The sequence below is a fragment of the Anabrus simplex genome, chromosome 10, assembly GCF_040414725.1.
Source record: "Anabrus simplex isolate iqAnaSimp1 chromosome 10, ASM4041472v1, whole genome shotgun sequence".
NCBI classification, from domain to species: Eukaryota; Metazoa; Arthropoda; class Insecta; order Orthoptera; family Tettigoniidae; genus Anabrus; species Anabrus simplex.
In genome coordinates, this window is record NC_090274.1 from 127,740,607 (window position 1) to 127,759,579 (window position 18,973).

General features: G+C 43.4%; 1 protein-coding gene across 1 annotated transcript in view; it reads left to right on the forward strand.

Moving 5' to 3' along the window:
• Positions 1–3,755: 3,755 nt before the first annotated feature.
• The window catches only part of LOC136882136 (putative phospholipase B-like lamina ancestor), a 150,639-nt gene continuing 135,421 nt past the window's right edge, over positions 3,756–18,973 (forward strand). Inside the window, exon 1 of the mRNA XM_067154679.2 lies at positions 3,756–3,928. The gene's annotated coding sequence lies outside the window, so the exon portion shown is untranslated. The remainder of the gene's footprint in view (positions 3,929–18,973) is intronic.

The following is an 18,973-nucleotide window of genomic DNA, read 5'->3' on the forward strand; positions in this document are numbered from 1 at the left end:
ATGGTTCGTAGATAATTGTGGCACAGCTGCAATTTGGGTACCAGATTTGGGTAGATGCCCAGTATCAAACCAAGGATGCGGAGACGGTTTTGTTTGGGTCCGCACTGGTAGATATAATTTAGTGAGCTGTTACTTTACGCCAAATGAGTCAGTATTTGAATTTCAGGCTAAGCTAGACGGCCTAGAGGACGTATTACAAGGTTTTGACAACGGTTTAATCGTGGCTGGTGATTTCAATGCCCAAGCACTAGAATGGGGTATGCCACAGTATGACTCTAGAGGGCGCCGAACTATGGAGATGGCCGCTAGGCTGGGTTTGACGGTCACTAATATTGGAAATGTGCCAACTTTTCGACGACCGGGCTGTAGAGGAACCATACCGGACGTGACTTTTGTATCTGAGGACATCGTGTCGAATATCAATGACTGGCGGGTGATTGAAGAATACACGGGAAGTGATCACCACTACATTACTTTTTGTATTCTTCCTGAAACTTCACAGATTAATATTAGATCGTATGAACCAACGCGGTGGAATATAGAAAGTATGGACAAAGAAAAAATTCTTGCTATCCTAAGAAATGAAATGGATAGTATAACAGAACAAATATGTTGTTATAAAAGGAAAGAAGCTGCTGAGAAACGTGTCGAGCTCACCATGGAGCTTATTGGGAGAGCATGTGATCTTTTCATGACTCGTAAAACATCACGAAACAAGAAGCGTTCAGCTTCCTGTTGGACCAAAGATATTGCTGATCAGAGAAGACGTTGTCTGCAACTTAGACGGAAGGCACAGAGAGCATGAGTCAGCCAAGAAGACACCTCACTCACAGCTGAGTATAAGTCGGCGAAGAAAGAATTGAGAAATGCTATCAAAAAGAGTAAAGTCGACAAATGGTGGGAAATGGCTAAAGAAGTGGATGACGATCCATGGGGTTTAGGATACAAGATGGTTATGAAGAAACTTGGAAGTTTCTCGAACCCGATCATGGACTCAAATGCAATGAAGGATATTGTGGATACATTATTCCCAGATCATCCTGAGAGGTCTGCTGCTGATGATGATGATGATGACTTCGTAGATGATGTGCCACTTTTTACACGAGAAGAATTGACGAGAGTGATTAGGTCCCTTAGAAATAAAAAGACCCCAGGTCGGATAGTATTCCAGCAGAGATATTAAAGCTGATAGCAGATTTCTGTCCACAACTACTGCTGAAAATGTACAATAACTGCCTGCTATCGGGGGTGTTCAGTGTTCGCTGGAAAACAGCTCGGCTAGTTTTAATAAGCAAAGGAAAATCTGGGGGCTATAGGCCTTTATGTATGCTGGATACTGTTGGTAAAGGATTAGAGAAACTTTTACAGCCAAGAATACTTTCAGCAGTTCAACTAGCTGGGGACCTCTCTGATCGTCAACATGGTTTTCGAGGAGGGCATTCGACAATCGATGCAGTATGGGAAGTGTTGAATACAGCTAAAAGGGCACAAATGGGTAATCATCACTCTCGTAAAGTGACACTCCTTGTGACCCTTGATGTTAAGAACGCTTTCAACTCGATCAGTTGGAATGACATATTGGAAGCGCTTCAAAATACTTTCAAACGACCGGAGTATCTCATACGCATAATGAGAAATTATTTGAAAGATCATACTCTAGTATATCACACAGAAGATGGACAGAGAGTGAAACGGCTCACAGCTGGTGCAGCACAAGGGTCCATCCTTGGCCCAAATCTGTGGAACATAGTATATGATGGATTGTTGAGGTTAGAGATGCCGGAAGACACAATGCTAGTGGGCTATGCTGATGATATAGCTGTTTTGATAGTTGCTCGAAATTTGGAGTTGGCTCAGTTTAAGCTAAATCAAGTAATGCGACGGGTGAAAGATTGGATGGCGAATCACAGATTACAGCTTGCAGATCATAAAACAGAGATTGTTCTCTTGACAAGAAAAAGGATCACGACCGTCATTCCAATGTATATTGGACAAACAGAAATTGAAACATCTAGAAGTATAAAGTACCTCAGAGTGACACTTGATAGCAAACTTACTTTTTGGGATAATATCAAACGGGTGACAGATAAGGCGGTGAAAACAACGATTGCGCTGAGTAGATTAATGAGCAACGTTAAAGGTCTGAAGTCCAGCAAACGACTTCTGATGTCGATAGTTCACTCAACACTTCTATATGGTGCCAAAGTCTGGGCTGAATCTCTGATGTTTGAAAAATACCGGTGAAGGATAGCTGCGGTACAGCGGAGATGAGCTTTGCGTATTACAAGCGCATATCGCACGGTATCCGAACCTGCGGTCCTTACGATAGCAGCGGTAGCACCAATTGATTTTTCTTGCCTTAGAGAGGCAGGAAGTCTGGCGAACTCACGGAGAGCTCGGAAAGAAGCGCGCTAAGGAGCTAGCTTATAGGCAACGAATGGAGCGGTGGCAGCAAAGATGGGAGGAAGATCCTCGAGGAACATGGACTAAGCGGCTGATACCACGCCTAGCTGATTGGGTTGCTCGAGTTCATGGCGAGGTTAACTTTTACATCACGCATCTATTGACGGGTCACGGATACTTCCGGAAATTTCTACATAGAGTAGGTAGAGCGAACGACTCGGCGTGTATTTATTGCAATGATATAGACGATGTATTTCACACATTTTTCGTATGTTATCATTGGTCAACTCAGAGAAGATGTCTATATACTGAGCAAGGAGAGTTGACGCCAGAAACTATTGTGCAGGCGACGCTACGAAACCGAGAATCTTGGGATCAGATAGCAGTATATGTAGAAGGCATCCTGCGTCAGAAAAAGAGAGATATGAATGCTCATGAACGGCAGTAAGGAGAAATAAGGAAGAAGAAACCTAACAAATTAGCACGGCACCGCCCTGAAGTAGTGCGAGAGCGGTTCCGGGGCGGAGATATACGTCGTGGGAAAAGGGTGTGTGGGTTTTAGTGAGTAGGAATCTCACACGCTTGTGGAGTGCGGACCCTCACAAGTGTCTAATGAAAGATTTCCCACACTTCCCTCCTAAAAAAAATTATTGTTATTATTATTATTATTATTCTTGTTATTATTATTATTATTCTTGTCATTATTATTATTATTATTATTATTATTATTATTATTATTATTATTATTCATCTCCCCCTCCAAGGAAAAGTCGCACCTAGCACTGATATCCTCCGCAGGATATTGAATAACTTTTGGTGAAAAGCGGGGTGACATGAGGATATCATATATACAAGTATTTGGCTGTCGTGAAAGGTGAGGGGAGCGTGGGTTGGCGACCACAGTCTGACATTGCCTCCACCTACTTGTCACCCTCATTCCTTTTAAAACAATAATCATCACAGCCAAACAGGTGCAAGATCATGTGACGAGTCGTGATGTGTGAGATGAGAAAGGAAACAAGGCCCAAGTATCACCTGGCCACTCTACAGTTATGGTTGCCATGGAAACGTGAGGCGGTTGCCATGGAGATAAGCCGGCTCGAGTTCTCAGTTACGTACAAGAGAACACAGCGAACAACTGAGCCGGAAGCGAGGGGAGGCAGAAAGGAATGCTACTCACTGTCTGTCAAAACACTTCTTTCAATATCATGGGTATAGTTAGAAGTAGGAGATAGACACCTGGCGCCCTCAGATAGGGCGAGGCGAGGCGAGCCGAGTCTCCGTGAGCAAGGTCGTCCGCACGTGTAGCAGAGTGCGCTCTGGTGGGGTGACGTCATGGCCCAGCCGTCGGCCATGCTGTCAGCCATTCGCGTGGTGACTCTAAGACGGTGCAGACGTACTGTGGGGCTTGTGAACTAATCGGAGCGGTTCCGAGTCCATCTCATTGTTACTTTACTGGCATGTAGTCGCTGGCAACTTGCATAGAGCAGCACCTTGTCCGAGGAAACACAATCAATGCCAGAAGGTAAGAAATACTACAATTATCGTAATTAGTGTAGGGATATTTTCATCCGTCCAACTTTTCACACTTACAGTGCGTACGAATGTCTTCTGTTAGCATTCCTGGAGCAGTGATCACATTATGGTCCATAGAAAACAATTACAGTGCTTCATTGTTTTTCGTACGCATTGTAAGGGTGAAGAGAAGGGGGACGGAATTATCCCAGGTGATGTGTTTCTTTCTAACCAATTACTATGAACTTTGTGAGGTCGAGGCATTGTGGTGCAATACAACGACAGAGTTGCTAATACTCATACACGTTTACTAGATTAAGTGAAGCTGGAGTCTATTAAAAGAGGACCTTAACTGGTATCAAGTGTGCTAGAATTCAAACCCGTAAACTTCTGCACGCGAGTTCATAGTTTTCCAGGCGCGATCTACTAGCAATTAGGTCGTTTGTTTTCAGTGGTCAGTGTTGAAAGAGGTCGTGTTACATCACCTGTCATGCAGCTTCAAATACCAATGCACTAAACCGGGATCGAATGTCCTGCCTGAGCCCGGCACGGTATATTTCATGGTACGATTATTCACAGGGGTCTGCCTCTTACCCGAGGGCGGTAGGTTCGATCTCCGTGCTGGTAACGATTTCATTACCCTGATCTAAGGTTCAGTCAACGTACTGAGCTGTGGACTTGAAAGGCCGAGGGTGTCGTTGCACAAAGCAGGCTGAGCAGCGATCGCTTGGTACGCCAAGGCCTGTCCACGGGTTTGGTAGGTCTGTTTAAAAATCAAGTGATTTGTGCGATGAGACAGCACGATGGTGCACGTTACAGTCAAATACAGAGCAAGAACAGTATGACCAAGGTCAACCTGCGAACGGTACGTTCAGTATACAATCTAAAATCCAACTTTCGAGGTTTCTCAGAAAATAGATTGAACAGTTTGTCTCTGATTTTTTATTGCCAGTTTCTGTTTATTTTTTATTTATTTTTTCGTCGAGCTGAGTCGCTCAGACGGCCTTCTGGCCCCATGTTCGATCCTGGCCCAGCCCGGTGGTATTTGAACGTGCTCAAATACGTCAGTCTCGTGTCCGTAGATTTACTGGGACGTAAAACAACTCCCGCGAGACTAAATTCCGGCACCTTAGCGTCTCCGAAAACCGTAAAAGTAGTTAATGAGACGTGAAGCCATTATTATTATTATTATTATTATTATTATTATTATTATTATTATCTTTGTTTCTTAATCTGTTTACCCTCCAGAGTTGTTTTTTCCCTCGGACTCAGTGCTAGAAACATCACAAACACCCAGTCCTCGAGCCATAGGAATCGTGTAATGAAAGTTAAAACCCCCAACCCGACCGGGAATCGAAGGCCAGCATGGAGCCGAACACCACACCCGGTTAATTCTCGTGACTCCGGCACTGGGTATTCTAACACGTAATAGTGAATTCTTCCTCCGCATAACTCCGGACGTTCCACCCTTCTAAGAATGAACAAGCGGAAGGGGTCTGGGTCTGAAGAGAACAACAGTTCGCCAAGAGAGGTTGGACGCGAAACTTGAACATGAGCCATGGGCTCTTTTTCAACTTCAGGAGAAGGCACACTTATAACATCTACGCTAGGAATTGAAACTACAGTCTGAGCCCGAGACACCATGGCGCTTGTTCCCCTAAATCTACTGACACCTCCAAATAAGAGTGAACTGAACTGGGACATCTGATACAAGATCCTGAGTATTGTGCAATAAACACCGGCTTACGTAACTTGTGTAAGCTCCGGTACTGAATATCCGATCGTTTGACTGGAAGTGTGGAACACGTGATAATATGATACCAAACTGGTACAAAGATACCTGCTCTCTCTGGGTAACATTTAGCGACGAATGGGTGATATTTTCTAAACTTGCTTCATGTCCATTTCTCAGTGTAACTTACATTGCGACTGTAATGCGTGTATCACTGGCAGAAGATATCACTGCTTTTGGTTTAATTGAATTCGTAGAACTTCCATTCAATCTCGGGAATACTGCTCAGTAATTTCACAGGTATATTGAGTCCATTTTTAGATATTTCGACGATATTCTTATCGCATGAAGATGAGCACGAGCATTGAGCGTTAGTGTTTGCAAGTGTGTTGCTCTGTGTCAACTTTAACCACTCTCTGATCCTGTCCATGCTACAACCTCATATCATGCGGTTCTGGTACAAACATACAGGTACATTGTTGTATTTTTTTACGACTTGTTTTACGTCGCACAGACACAGCCAGGACGATTGTTGTACTTTTATCTTGGGTAGTAAATATTTATGTCCCCTCTCGTGATGAGAGTCGCCGCTATTATCACCGGACGGCTGTTGAATTTGAAATACTATTTTCAGAAATTCAGTGAAGAGGAAAAGTCACACAACACTACAACAGTATATAAAATCATTGTTGCATTATGTAATTATATTACGTTTTGCTTGATGAATAACAGGAATATTACTTTTTAAAATGGAAATACTGTCATTCCCATCCAAGGCATATTGTAATTCGTAGCTTGTATGCTTGAACCCTGTACGTTTGTAGATTGTAAAACAAACTATAACGTGTCACTTTGCTTTGAATGAATGAATAAATATAAGAAAATAAAACTGACTGTTTATATTGAGCGCAGTATAAATTAAACCGGATTATCTCGAAAAGGTCCGTTTTTGTTGCGATTATAGAGTTTCACTGTGTAGTGGATGAGAGCTTCTCGTGGGGACGGCAGATTTACACCCCTGCCTGTCGTAAGAGCCGGCTAAAGGGGGCCTCAGGTTGTCTTAACTTGGAGTTGGCCGTGCGATTAGGATCGTGTTGCATTCGGGAGATGATTGGATCGAATTTCTTAGATACGACGTCGACCGGTACCTTCCCATCCTTGCTTCGCCGGAAACCTTCGATGTGTTAGTGCGACTTGAAACCAATAGCGTAGCTCTTAACTTGCGACCCCGGGGCCCTTAGCTAAATCCGGCATTGCTTCCACTTGTCAGGTTTCTCGCTTCGATCCGACCTCTCTTGGTCGACTCTTGTTCTTTTCAGACCCAGACGCTATTAGAGGCCTAGGGAGTCTTTCATTTTCACGCTCTTCGTGGCCCTTGTATATTTTTTGGCCGATACCTTCATTTTTGAAGTGTCGAACCCCTTTCATTCTTCCCTCTGATTATTGTTGTACTTCCTCTTAAAACAATAATCACCACCATCCAGTTTGGAAGCAGTCTTTCCTCGCTCTCTAAGGGGTTGGATTTCTGAAGAGTTCGGATGAGGGTTGTAGAAGATGACTTTATTTATGAACTAAGTACTAAAACCTTTCGATGTTTGAGTATTATTTATTTAGGTTCCTTATGGCCAAATAATAACGCAAAGAAAAATGACTTAAAAACAATAATTTAATGGAACGAATTGCTGAAAATGGTTAAACAAATAAGGAACACTTTAAAACGACCTAAAAGTAACAAATGAAAAACTGACGAAATAATTCCTCAGTAAGTACGCATGGCCATGATCAACAATGTACCGGGCATGTCAGTGTTTCCAGCATATGCGAGCTGCTGTCCTGTCCCAGTTAGGTAAGAAGGTAGCAGAGCCGCGATGTTTCACGACAGTGGTGCAGGTCGCCAGCTTATATAAGCCACTGAGTCATTGTCTAGCAGGAAGCACATTAACTTCACCTTGCTTGTCGAATGTTGAAGTTCATACTGGAATGTCATCGTCACAAGACGCTGTTCCTACCTTTACTATTCTGTGTTTCCCCAATCAGAGTTGTCGATCTCCACCCACCTATCTGCATTGCAAGGCTGACGCCACACCTTTTAGAGCTTCTGTGTTTCGTAATTAAATATTTTAATTGCTTCTTGAACCGGAATTAACTAAACAGATTTGAAACATGTCCATTATTCAGGCAGCAGATGTATCAAAAAGCGATGACTCCGCTGAAAGGAACGTGCAACTTTGTGGTAGCTCGACTGCTGGAAACGGTAGTATACCACAGGATAGAAAGGAGAAAACACGATGCGAGACAGCATCCAGTGAAATCAGTCACTGCACAAAGAAAACAAACGGGGGTGTCTATCTCCAGCCGCGCCGCAGAGATATGAGGGGTAGAATCACTCCCACGCATCCCCTGCCTGTCGTAAGAGGCGACTAAAAGGGGTCCCAGGGGCTCTGAACTTGGGAGGGTGGGTTGCCGACCACCGGCCTCTTAGCTGAGTCCACTCACTTGTACCAGGCTCCTCACTTTCATCTACCCTATCCGACCTCCGTTGGTTACGTCGTCACGCCCTTCCTGGCCCTTGCCTTTCTTTGGCACTTGGCTAATACCTTCATTTCTCGAAGTGTCGGACCTCTTCTTTTCCCCCTCTGATTAGTCTTAACAGAGGATGATACCACCACAGTCGAGAATGATGGACGACTGCTGCAACAAATGTTAGTCTGGGTTTTTGAATAGCAGGAACGACGCTCCGTATCACACGAAGAGTGGGATGATTCATTTGGTGTTTACTGAACGAAATTAATTACATCTTAGTCATAGATCTCCCCTGACACCTGAAGCCCTCCAGGGCTCTTTGTTTTACGTTGAAGACACGCCTTAGATTATGTGAACGAATCGTATCCATCGAATTTCATGTTTATTTCTGTTTTAAATTAAACATAGTAATTGTTTTAGGGTAAATCAAGAGTCAAATTAGCGGTGGATTAATAAATACCATTACGTACATACATTGCCGTGTACATTACGTGTAGGCCTATCTACTGGAATTTACTACGTCACTGCACTTTAGTAAGCCTTTTGTTTTTGAAGCCTTTCCGCGATTGAAGTTCTTTGCTTTACTTTGCTTTGCGTGATTATTATTTATTGAAGTATTCGGATTATTTCCGATCTGTTGACTTTTGCCCGTAATTCATTAATTAGTATTATTATTGGTCCGGGGGTGAAATACATGATTTAGTCGTAGGTTTTACAATTTTCGTATAATTCGCTGTGTCCTGCTGCCCGCGCTCGTCCTAGACGCCAGGAAGGAAATAAAAGCCGACACGATGAAGGGGAATGCCACAGTAGTTATTTCTCTAGTTAATGATGGTACCACTAATTTACTGTTGGTTTGCGTGAAAGCAATTATTATTCTCTTTCAGAGATACGATTCGTTATATCGACGATAGGACTGGTAGAACCTGATGTACCTGACAGCCAACCAACCGACAGAACATGTATGGTGACAGTTCGACCATTTTCTCTTGACCCTTTGAGGTAACGAAAGGCGTCACAAACATCGGGTCGGAAGAGAGAAACAATTGAGCAAGGGAGGTCAGACCCCCTCCACCAAGTAGGTCACCTCTACTCGCCATGAAATACTACATCAGAAGACCTTGGCGCGAAGTCTGTTAGTTTCTTACGATAATTGATGTGCGATGTCGCTTTTCTTGATTCGACAAGGTCTTGGCATGACCTTGGAGGTGTACTGACCCACTTGCTGTCTTCTTTGCCATATCGTTCGCTAGTTGCCATTTATACCGCGCGAGAATGTGATCACAGATGTGCGGCACTTGTTCGGGAAACCCACCTGCTTCTCTAGCAAACTAGCATTGATTATTATTATTATTATTATTATTATTATTATTATTATTATTATTATTATTATTATTATTATTATTATTATTATTTGTGCTATGTTGGAGACTGCGGTGTTACTGTGCGAGAAGTTCCTAGCAGCTGGTTGGTGTCTCCTGTAGCGGAGTCAGTTGTCGCACATTTCCATATGAATTGATAAGTCTGAGGGATCAGTGCTCTGTGTGTGTGAAGCAGGGTGGCGGCTCACGGCAGATGTATAGCAAGTACTAAGTGGATAAACTTCCTCACACGAAATGCGATCGGCCGTGATAGCCGAGTGGCAACTCGGTCAATGTACGTGAGGATTTCGAATTGTGAGTGAACGTCTCGTTCATAAAGAATCCACATTAAACTGGGATCTCGTGCCTGTGTGTGGTTTGTTGCACTTGACAGCTATTTTCAGGCATCACTTGTGACTTTTCTGTCAAGTGAATTACTGACAACCTTCAGATATTTTTGTCAATGTTTTCTTTTTTTGTACATTTTGTACCTATAACAAATTGAAAAAAGGTCTAAGTCTTCCGCCCTTCTCAAAAAACGCCAAACATTTCTTCATAAAGGCGAGATAACTCAAACATAGAGATGGAATATTTTGCCATTTGACCTTAGTCACCCCTTTCTCTCATTCAAAGTGCCTACTACCGATGGATTACATAACTACTTACAATCTATTATCATGTTATTATTTACTCTACCATTGTTTAAAAACATGATGTGGTTTCCCATTTGCACACCAGATTAATGCAGGGGCTGTGCCACGGCCGCTTCCTTCCCACTCCTAGCCCTTTGCTGTCCCATCGCCGCCATAAGACCTACCTGTGTCTCGGTGCGACGTAAAGTAACTTGGGGAAAAATGAGTGGAATATAATTAGTGTTAAGGCATGTGCAGCTCTTGACTGTGACCCCTCGTGTTGGCTATTCAGCCCGAAGGCTGGTTGGATCCTCCACAACTTCACCAACAGCTGTCATGGATAGGCTACGTGTCACTGAAGAGGCAAACTAGGGTAGTTTCCCATTGCTTTCCTCACTGAGCCAGAAGTTGCTACTGCATGTCAGTCTGCCAAGCCCACCGACCGCGTGTCTTACCTGAACTGTGGGTTACGAGGATCGAGACAAGCAACTTGTTGAGAGCCCGAGTTTGGTACTTAAGCTGACAATCTGTACGTCCCTGCAAGTCGACAGTTTCAATGTTTTCATGACCGCGCAGTTAACAAATCATTGAATGTGTCCATTCTTGAATAACTATCAAATTTCCTAGCAGTTCTTACAGTCGGTTTGCGACTGAAGTAGGCTACCAGATCGGACTCCATATTGCTGATAACATTAGCGCTGATACGAAACACAACACCGCCTTTGCCCTGCTAGCGATTGCAGATAACGTGACTTCATAAGCGCACAGACAGAGCTCACAAAAAGAAACACATACAATATCTGCAGATCCTGAGTTCAGTTCGTCTCGGTGTTTGAGAATGCATGGGGCTTAAGGGAGCGACGAAGTTTACAAAGTTTGACACACTGACTTTTTGAGTGAAGATGTAAAACCGAGGACTGTCGGCGCCATGCACCTTCCTACTACAGCTGTCATAAAAGGAGATTTCTTCTTGTTTAAGCGCCGGAATGACTGATAAGACGCGTCCCGTTAAGTACTTTGACGGTTTTCAAAGACACCGAGGAGTCGGAATTTTGTTGGACAATTGTTGTTTTATATTGCACGTGGCTGGCGTATTTGAACACGTCGATACGCCCACCAGCTGGGACTGAGATGAGTTAAGTAACCTGTGTTTCAAACGTGACGAACGATATTGCTTGCTAGGTCGCAGCTTCAGGTTCAAACAAGTTAGCGCGCCACATACACTGCCTAAGAATGTCGCTTTAATTGTTCTTAATGTCACATTGCTGCGCTGTCTCAAACATCTGTACGTGCATCGCGATCTCGACTTCCCTATCTTCATTGAAATTTTGGCGCCACTTAATGCAATTTACATGATAATTCTAAAGTATTAATTTCTGAGGTATGAACAGAATGTCACAAATGCTACTCTTGGATACTGAAATCGAACACAAATATTTTAAAAAGGCAATGGTCATTATGCTTACAAAACGAGCAATAACATGACGGGAAAAATCCGGTAATATGATCCGAAAACTTAAAGAAAATGAAAACAATCCAGTCGGTATGGATTATGTTTGTTGTCAAGAAACAAGGTGGAACTCTTAGCGTTTCGCAGAGAACTGTGCTCGGCTCGGCGTCTTCAGAAGAAAATCTCGACTGTTCCCGACGAAGAATTCTCTCTCCTGGAATGTGCACACTTCCCAGAAGTGAGGGCTTAACGACAAAGCATCGTGAAGATTCTCAAATCTCCGTATTCGTCCAGTATCTAATACCACACATCTTCAAACATGTAAGAAAATGGCTCAGAAAGTATAAAATGGTCTAATAAATTCCATAAAATGACCAAATGACGTATGATTTTAGAAAATGATTTCTGCAATGTAGGAACTATGATCAGGATTTCTGTTCAACTCAACAATTAAAACATGATACGTCAACAAAATCCTATCCCTGGTGATAAGAAAGAATATCGGAGATCAGAAGGATGGCGCCGAAAGTGATGAAGTAAGAAATACTGATATCTGGAAACTATTATTACCGAAGATAAAGAGAATTGCAAAGGAGGCATGTCATGAACATAGAGATTAGGAAATATTTAGCGAAACCATTTCTATGAGGGACACTGCCTTATGGAAGTGAATGGATAAGGAAATGCGGATGGCAATAAGAAGCTCGACAGAAAGTCGAATGTATTGGATACGTAATATGGCGGGCTGAGTGGCTCAGACGGTTGAGGCGCTGGCCTTGTGATCGCAACTTGGCTCACTCCAATGGTATTTGGAGGTGCTCAAATACGTCAGGCTCGTGACGGTAGATTTACTGGTACGCAAAATAATTCCTGCGAAACAAAATAGCGGCACCTCGGTGTTTCCCCAAACCGTCAAAACCAGTTAGTGGGACGTAAGAATAACAGCATTATTATCACACACGTGACCTGAGCGTCTGTTAGGATGGGGCATCCCCGAGCTGGATCCCTTTAGCCATGCGGCCGGGCATTAGACACGTGACCAGAATGTCTGTGAGATGGGGCATCCCCGAGCTGGATCCCTTTAGCCATGCGGCCGGGCATTAGACACGTGACCAGAATGTCTGTGAGATGGGGCTCCCCGAGCTGGATCCCTTTAACCATGCGGCCGGGCATTAGACACGTGACCAGAATGTCTGTGAGATGGGGCATCCCCGAGCTGGATCCCTTTAGCCATGGGCCGGGCATTAGACACGTGACCAGAATGTCTGTGAGATGGGGCATCCCCGAGCTGGATCCCTTTAACCATGCGGCCGGGCATTAGACACGTGACCAGAATGTCTGTGAGATGGGGCATCCCCGAGCTGAATCCCTTTAACCATGCGGCCGGGCATTAGACACGTGACCAGAATGTCTGTGAGATGGGGCATCCCCGAGCTGAATCCCTTTAACCATGCGGCCGGGCATTAGACACGTGAGCTGAATGTCTGTGAGATGGGGCATCCCCGAGCTGAATCCCTTTAACCATGCGGCCGGGCATTAGACAGGTGAGCTGAATGTCTGTGAGATGGGGCATCCCCGAGCTGGATCCCTTTAGCCATGGGCCGGGCATTACACACGTGAGCTGAATGTCTGTGAGATGGGGCATCCCCGAGCTGGATCCCTTTAACCATGCGGCCGGGCATTAGACACGTGACCAGAATGTCTGTGAGATGGGGCATCCCCGAGCTGAATCCCTTTAACCATGCGGCCGGGCATTAGACACGTGAGCTGAATGTCTGTCAGATGGGGCATCCCCGAGCTGGATCCCTTTAACCATGCGGCCGGGCATTAGACACGTGACCAGAATGTCTGTGAGATGGGGCATCCCCGAGCTGGATCCCTTTAGCCATGGGCCGGGCATTAGACACGTGACCAGAATGTCTGTGAGATGGGGCATCCCCGAGCTGGATCCCTTTAGCCATGGGCCGGGCATTAGACACGTGACCTGAGCGTCTGTTAGGATGGGGCATCCCCGAGCTGGATCCCTTTAGCCATGGGCCGGGCATTACACACGTGACCAGAATGTCTGTCAGATGGGGCATCCCCGAGCTGAATCCCTTTAGCCATGCGGCCGGTCATTACACACTGAAGTGGTGGGGATCATACGATCAGCAGAGCCAATGACGATCTTACGGGAGTTTCATTTCTACCTCCTTAGCTTTTCTTTTATAGTTGCTGAGCCGTTGTCTTCTGCCATCAATAAGAAACTGGAAAGTTCTTTCTGGTGATGATAAAACATCTCACTCACTCTTATTATTTTACACAATCGTGATACGAATTAAGGATGGAAAATATAAATAAGCCGTTTTGTGAGCAAGATGACATAATTATCAAAGATAGGACATCTGCGTTGGAGGAAAAACTTTCGGTGATAATACAGCAGTGAGGTCCTAGATACACTAGCGTTACGCGCGGACGTGAAATTAATTTACAAAATAATAATTGAACCAAATAAATAGTAGTTCTACATGTTCAGTTAAAATTCGTATTTATGTTAACGAAATGAAACCATCTTCGTTGTTCATAGTTTAATTACCTGTCGTACGGGATAGTTTTCCTGCAGGTTCTGAAATCTTATATTAGTAAGACTCTATTTTGAACAGAATCCTTCCTAATCATTTTAAAGTGTATTTTCACTTTTCAATAATAAGTATAACGTTAAGTACCGAGCGACCTGGTCGGCAGTCCCAGATGGTTTACCGTGGTTTCGCATTTTCACACCCATGCAAATATGCCTTAATTAAGACCACTCCTCGCCCTTTCCTGTCCCATCGTCGCCGTAAGATGTATTTGTATCCGTGCGACGTAAAGCAACTTGTAAAACTGCAAGGTGAGGATTGCCTTCTCTCCAGACATTGAGGACCACCCTGTACTTGAGAACGTCGAGACTTTCCTGGAAACTGTGAAATATCACGGGAGACATCAGGATGTGGTTCAAATGAAAACGGAACAGGGAAATCAACGAGGTTTATTTAAAAAGCAATTGGTTCGTTGGAAGACTTGCGCTTTCACTGGTACATTGTGGAGTCTCGCGAGCAGCTTGGTGAAAGTGTTCTCTTTTAAAACTGTGCCGCCTTTGACTTGGTTCTTACTGTCTCCTTGGCTTGGCCAGTCCCTGTTAAGAATAGTGGGGAGGGCAGAATGTTATTCCTACAATATCATTACGTGTTTCCTGAGTAAAACAGTTTCATCTTTACAACTATTTCATTTTTAATTTTATAACATTACTTGCATAATATCTGTCAAGGTAGTTAATTTTGGACATGCTTTGTTTCCATATGGGTATCTACTCCGCGGAGAAGGCTGTGGTTTTGCCTGTTGATAGAGTAGAGTTTTTGAACATGAGAATTCTTTTCCTGAGTCTGTTAGGAGGTCTAAAACGAATCTGTAGGTAGCTAGTTTACCAGACCTCAGAACGTGTCTGCATGGCCGCACTCAGGATCCTAATAAGTCCTTCAACAATATTGTCTGTTCTCCAGGGCCTGAGAATGTAGTTGTAGGGTTACAAATGTTGAAATGGAGAGTAAATCATTAAATGTCAACATGAACCCTCGCTGTTAACGGCCTGCAACTTTTACACAAATGAAGAATTGGCAAACCACGGCGTGCACCAAAGAAGCGAGTCCATCCCCAAGTAGAAAGAGAAGGACAAATCCTGGTGATTTTGAGCCTTCATGTGAAAATATGAATGAATTATTGTCATTTTAGCCGGCACCGTGGTGTACGGGTAGCGTGCCTGCCTCTTACCCGGAGGCCCCGGGTTCGATTCCAGGCCAGGTCAGGGATTTTTACCTGGACCTGAGGGCTGGTTCGAGGTCCACTCAGGCTACGTGATTAGAATTGAGGAGCTATCTGACGGTGAGATAGCGGCCCCGGTCTCGAAAGCCAAGAATAACGGCCGTGAGGATTCGCCGTGCTGACCACACGACACCTCGTAATCTGCAGGACTTCGGGCTGAGCAGCGGTCGCTTGGTAGGCCAAGGCCCTTCGAGAGCTGTAGTGCCAAGGGGGGGGGAGTATTGTCATTTTAATTTTCAAACTTGATTGTCTCAAGATTATTATTTTTTACTCTTAATGTTCCTGTATCTGAAAAGCTACGAGTGATAACCACACGAAACTTCGTGAACTGCTTTTACTGCTCCTACTGAAGATACTAAAGAATTAAGGTACAGCGCCAGCATTTGCTTGGTGTGAAGATGGGAGACCATATTTAGGGCTGCCGACAGTAGGATTCGAACCACAGCTTACAGGTGCGCGCCACTATCCGCACGTAGCACATAGACATAAAGTTATCTGTCTGCATGTACAGATATTTTGTATAAAAATTTACATATTAAAAATGAATATCTTTGTTTCTTTAGTATCTTCTTTCTTAATTCTACTTCATTCAACATAAATAATGTGCAAAAGTCAGCTGTAAAACTCAGTCTTTTATCTTCATTGGTTCCAAGGATACGGGAACGAAAACTTGGCTTATTTAACATTGGCCAGATAGACCTGATAATGGTAGACTGCTACTCCGGCTTGGCGAGGATAGCAACGGGAAACTACTTCACTCGTCATTTCCCAACTATGCCTCTTCAGTGACACCTTATCTTCTTATTATTATTATCGTAGCATGCGACTTGTGGGTGCGAGCCCAGTTTTACGACTCGTTGTGGAGGGAGGTGTTTCGTAGAGTGACGAGCCGTCGAGTTACCCGGCCACTAATCGAACCCGGGGCCATCAGCCAAGTAACTGAGTCTCTGATCTCCTGCCAAGTCTTTATCTCGCTCAAGCTTTGTCCATGTGGATCTCACCAGACACTTTAAAGGTTCTCCTCACAAAAATATCACTGCAGCCTTGAGGGCATCGAACTCACATTTCAGTTTTTCGTCAATAATCTCGCACAGTTCTTCGCTATCACGTCACGCGCGACAATAAGTAGAGGGGCTCGTAATTTTGAAAACAGCAATTTCCTCAATTGTGCCGAAAGTCGATACGATAAAGAGCCCAGAAATATTTCAAATTCTGAGTCTTAAATAGCTTTATCAAGCTAAAAATATCAAATTTCGAAAATAACCCCGGCCTAAGTGCAGTTTCGGAAAAATAGCGACTTCCTTTACTCGTTTTCTCTTTTATTAAAATCCCAGCCAAATTAACATAATTCTTTCTGTAATGTGTTCCTTGGTTCAAGACCTTCAGACGTTTTTTGAGTTTCTTGAAAAAATGTCCACACCGAATGTAGTTATAAGGCCTTAAGTGAAACTCTGCATTGACTCACATTAGCGCCCGTAGTGGTGCTCAGGTCAAACAATGAGTACGGTATGAAAATTAGCCTTTCGAAAACTAAATTGATATCAGTAGGTAAGAAATTCAACAGAACTGAACGTCAGATTGGTGATAGAAAACTGGAACAGGTCGATAATTTCAAGTATTTAGGTTGTGTGTTCTCCCACAATTGTAATAGTAAGTGAGATTGGATCAAGGTGTAGTAAAGCTAATGCAGTGCGCTCGCAGTTGCGATCAACAGTATTCTGTAAGAAGGAAGTCAGCTCCCAGACGAAACTATCTTTACATCGGTCTGTTTTCAGACCAACTTTGCTTTACGGGAGCGAAAGCTAGGTGGACTCAGGATATCTTATTCATAAGTTAGAAGTAACAGACATGAAAGTAGCAAGAATGATTGCTGGTACAAACAGGTGGGAAAAATGGCAGGAGGGTACTCCGAATGAGGAGATAAAGGCCAAGTTAGGAATGAACTCGATGGATGAAACTGTACGCATAAATCGGCTTCGGTCGTGGGGTCATGTGAGGCGACTGGAGGAAGAATGGTTACCTGGGAGAATAATGGACTCTGTTATGGAGGGTAAGAGAAGTAGAGGGAGACAAAGACAACGATGGTTGGACTCACTTTGTAACGATTTGAAGATAAGAGGTATAGAACTAAATGAGGCCACAGCAGTAGTTGCAAATACAGGATTGTGGCGACGTTTAGTAAATTCAGAGGCTTGCAGACTGAACGCTGTATGTATTTGTTAGAGAGCCTCCACCAACCGTTAAGGTTTTTGAGCACATAACGTTTCACGTTTGAGTACTGTATTATACTGTCTTAAGTTTCGTTTTCCGAGATATTGATTTTTCATTGTACCTGTTCCAAGTGATCCTGTAAGCTTTCTGCAATCTGCACAATTTTTCTTTATTTGCTTCACGGTTTAAACCAGAAGGCTGAATAATTTCTTCCAAATATTTAAATTGGTTCACCTGAAATATTTTGCCGATTTAGTTATCATAGGTCGTCCATCTTCCATGTATGGAGTTTCCTCATACGAGATTGGAAGTCCCGTTTTGATGGCCATTTCATGTAATTGTTTCAATGGAATGAACTGCTTCGTGACTGTTATTGGAAAGGTTTGCTATGTCATCCCTAAAGCCCAGACAGTGCAAGGGAATTCTGTTTTTAAGTAGTCTGCCAAGGGTTAGTCCTTTAATTTCCTTTTCCCAGGTCCTGATTACTTTCTCAAGTACAAGATTGATGCGTAAGGGAGATAATCCGTCACCTTGACGGACCCCGGTTTTAATGGTAAAAGGTTCAGATATTCCGCTTACGAATTTAATTTGAAGTAGTGATAGTTAATGTTTGTCCGATTAATGCCCTTGTTCTTTTATCCACTTGAAATTCTTCTAGAGTATTGAAAAGTGTTTCACGGTCTATAGGGTCATATGCTTTTTTGAAATCTACAAAAGTAATGACGCTTTGTTTGGTTTTGCGTATTTGTAGGATAGTTTTAAGATTAAGGATTTGTTCTCTACAAGATCTTACTTTTCGGAAACCTGGCTGATATTCTTTGAGTGATATTTTTCCTGTAGAAATCGCGACGGGCTGTGATATATGACCATTAATGCTGTGGAATGTATAGTAATGTCTGTCTTCAGTATATACCCCAGAAATCTTATCAATTGCAGGTGCTCTTTTAGCCTTAAAATTGCGTATATTTTTATTAACAACTTTATTATTATAATAGGTAAAATTCGGTAGTTTAGTAGCATTAGTTACTTCCTCTACCAGGACATTATCCGTGTGTCCAACAATCTTTACATACTGCAGACTAAATAGTTCTGCTTTCTGTATGCCCTCACTTGTACATTCCCCTTGCCTATTAATCATTCCTGGAATGATCTTCCTGGAACCTGTTTCTACCGAAAAGAATCTATACGTAACCTTTCATTTTTCACCAAAATTCGTATCCTTGTTCTGTTATTCTTAGCTGATTTTTTTGCTAATTCTATATCCTAGTAAGTTCGTTCAATTTCTCCTTACTTCCACAACCATATTTGT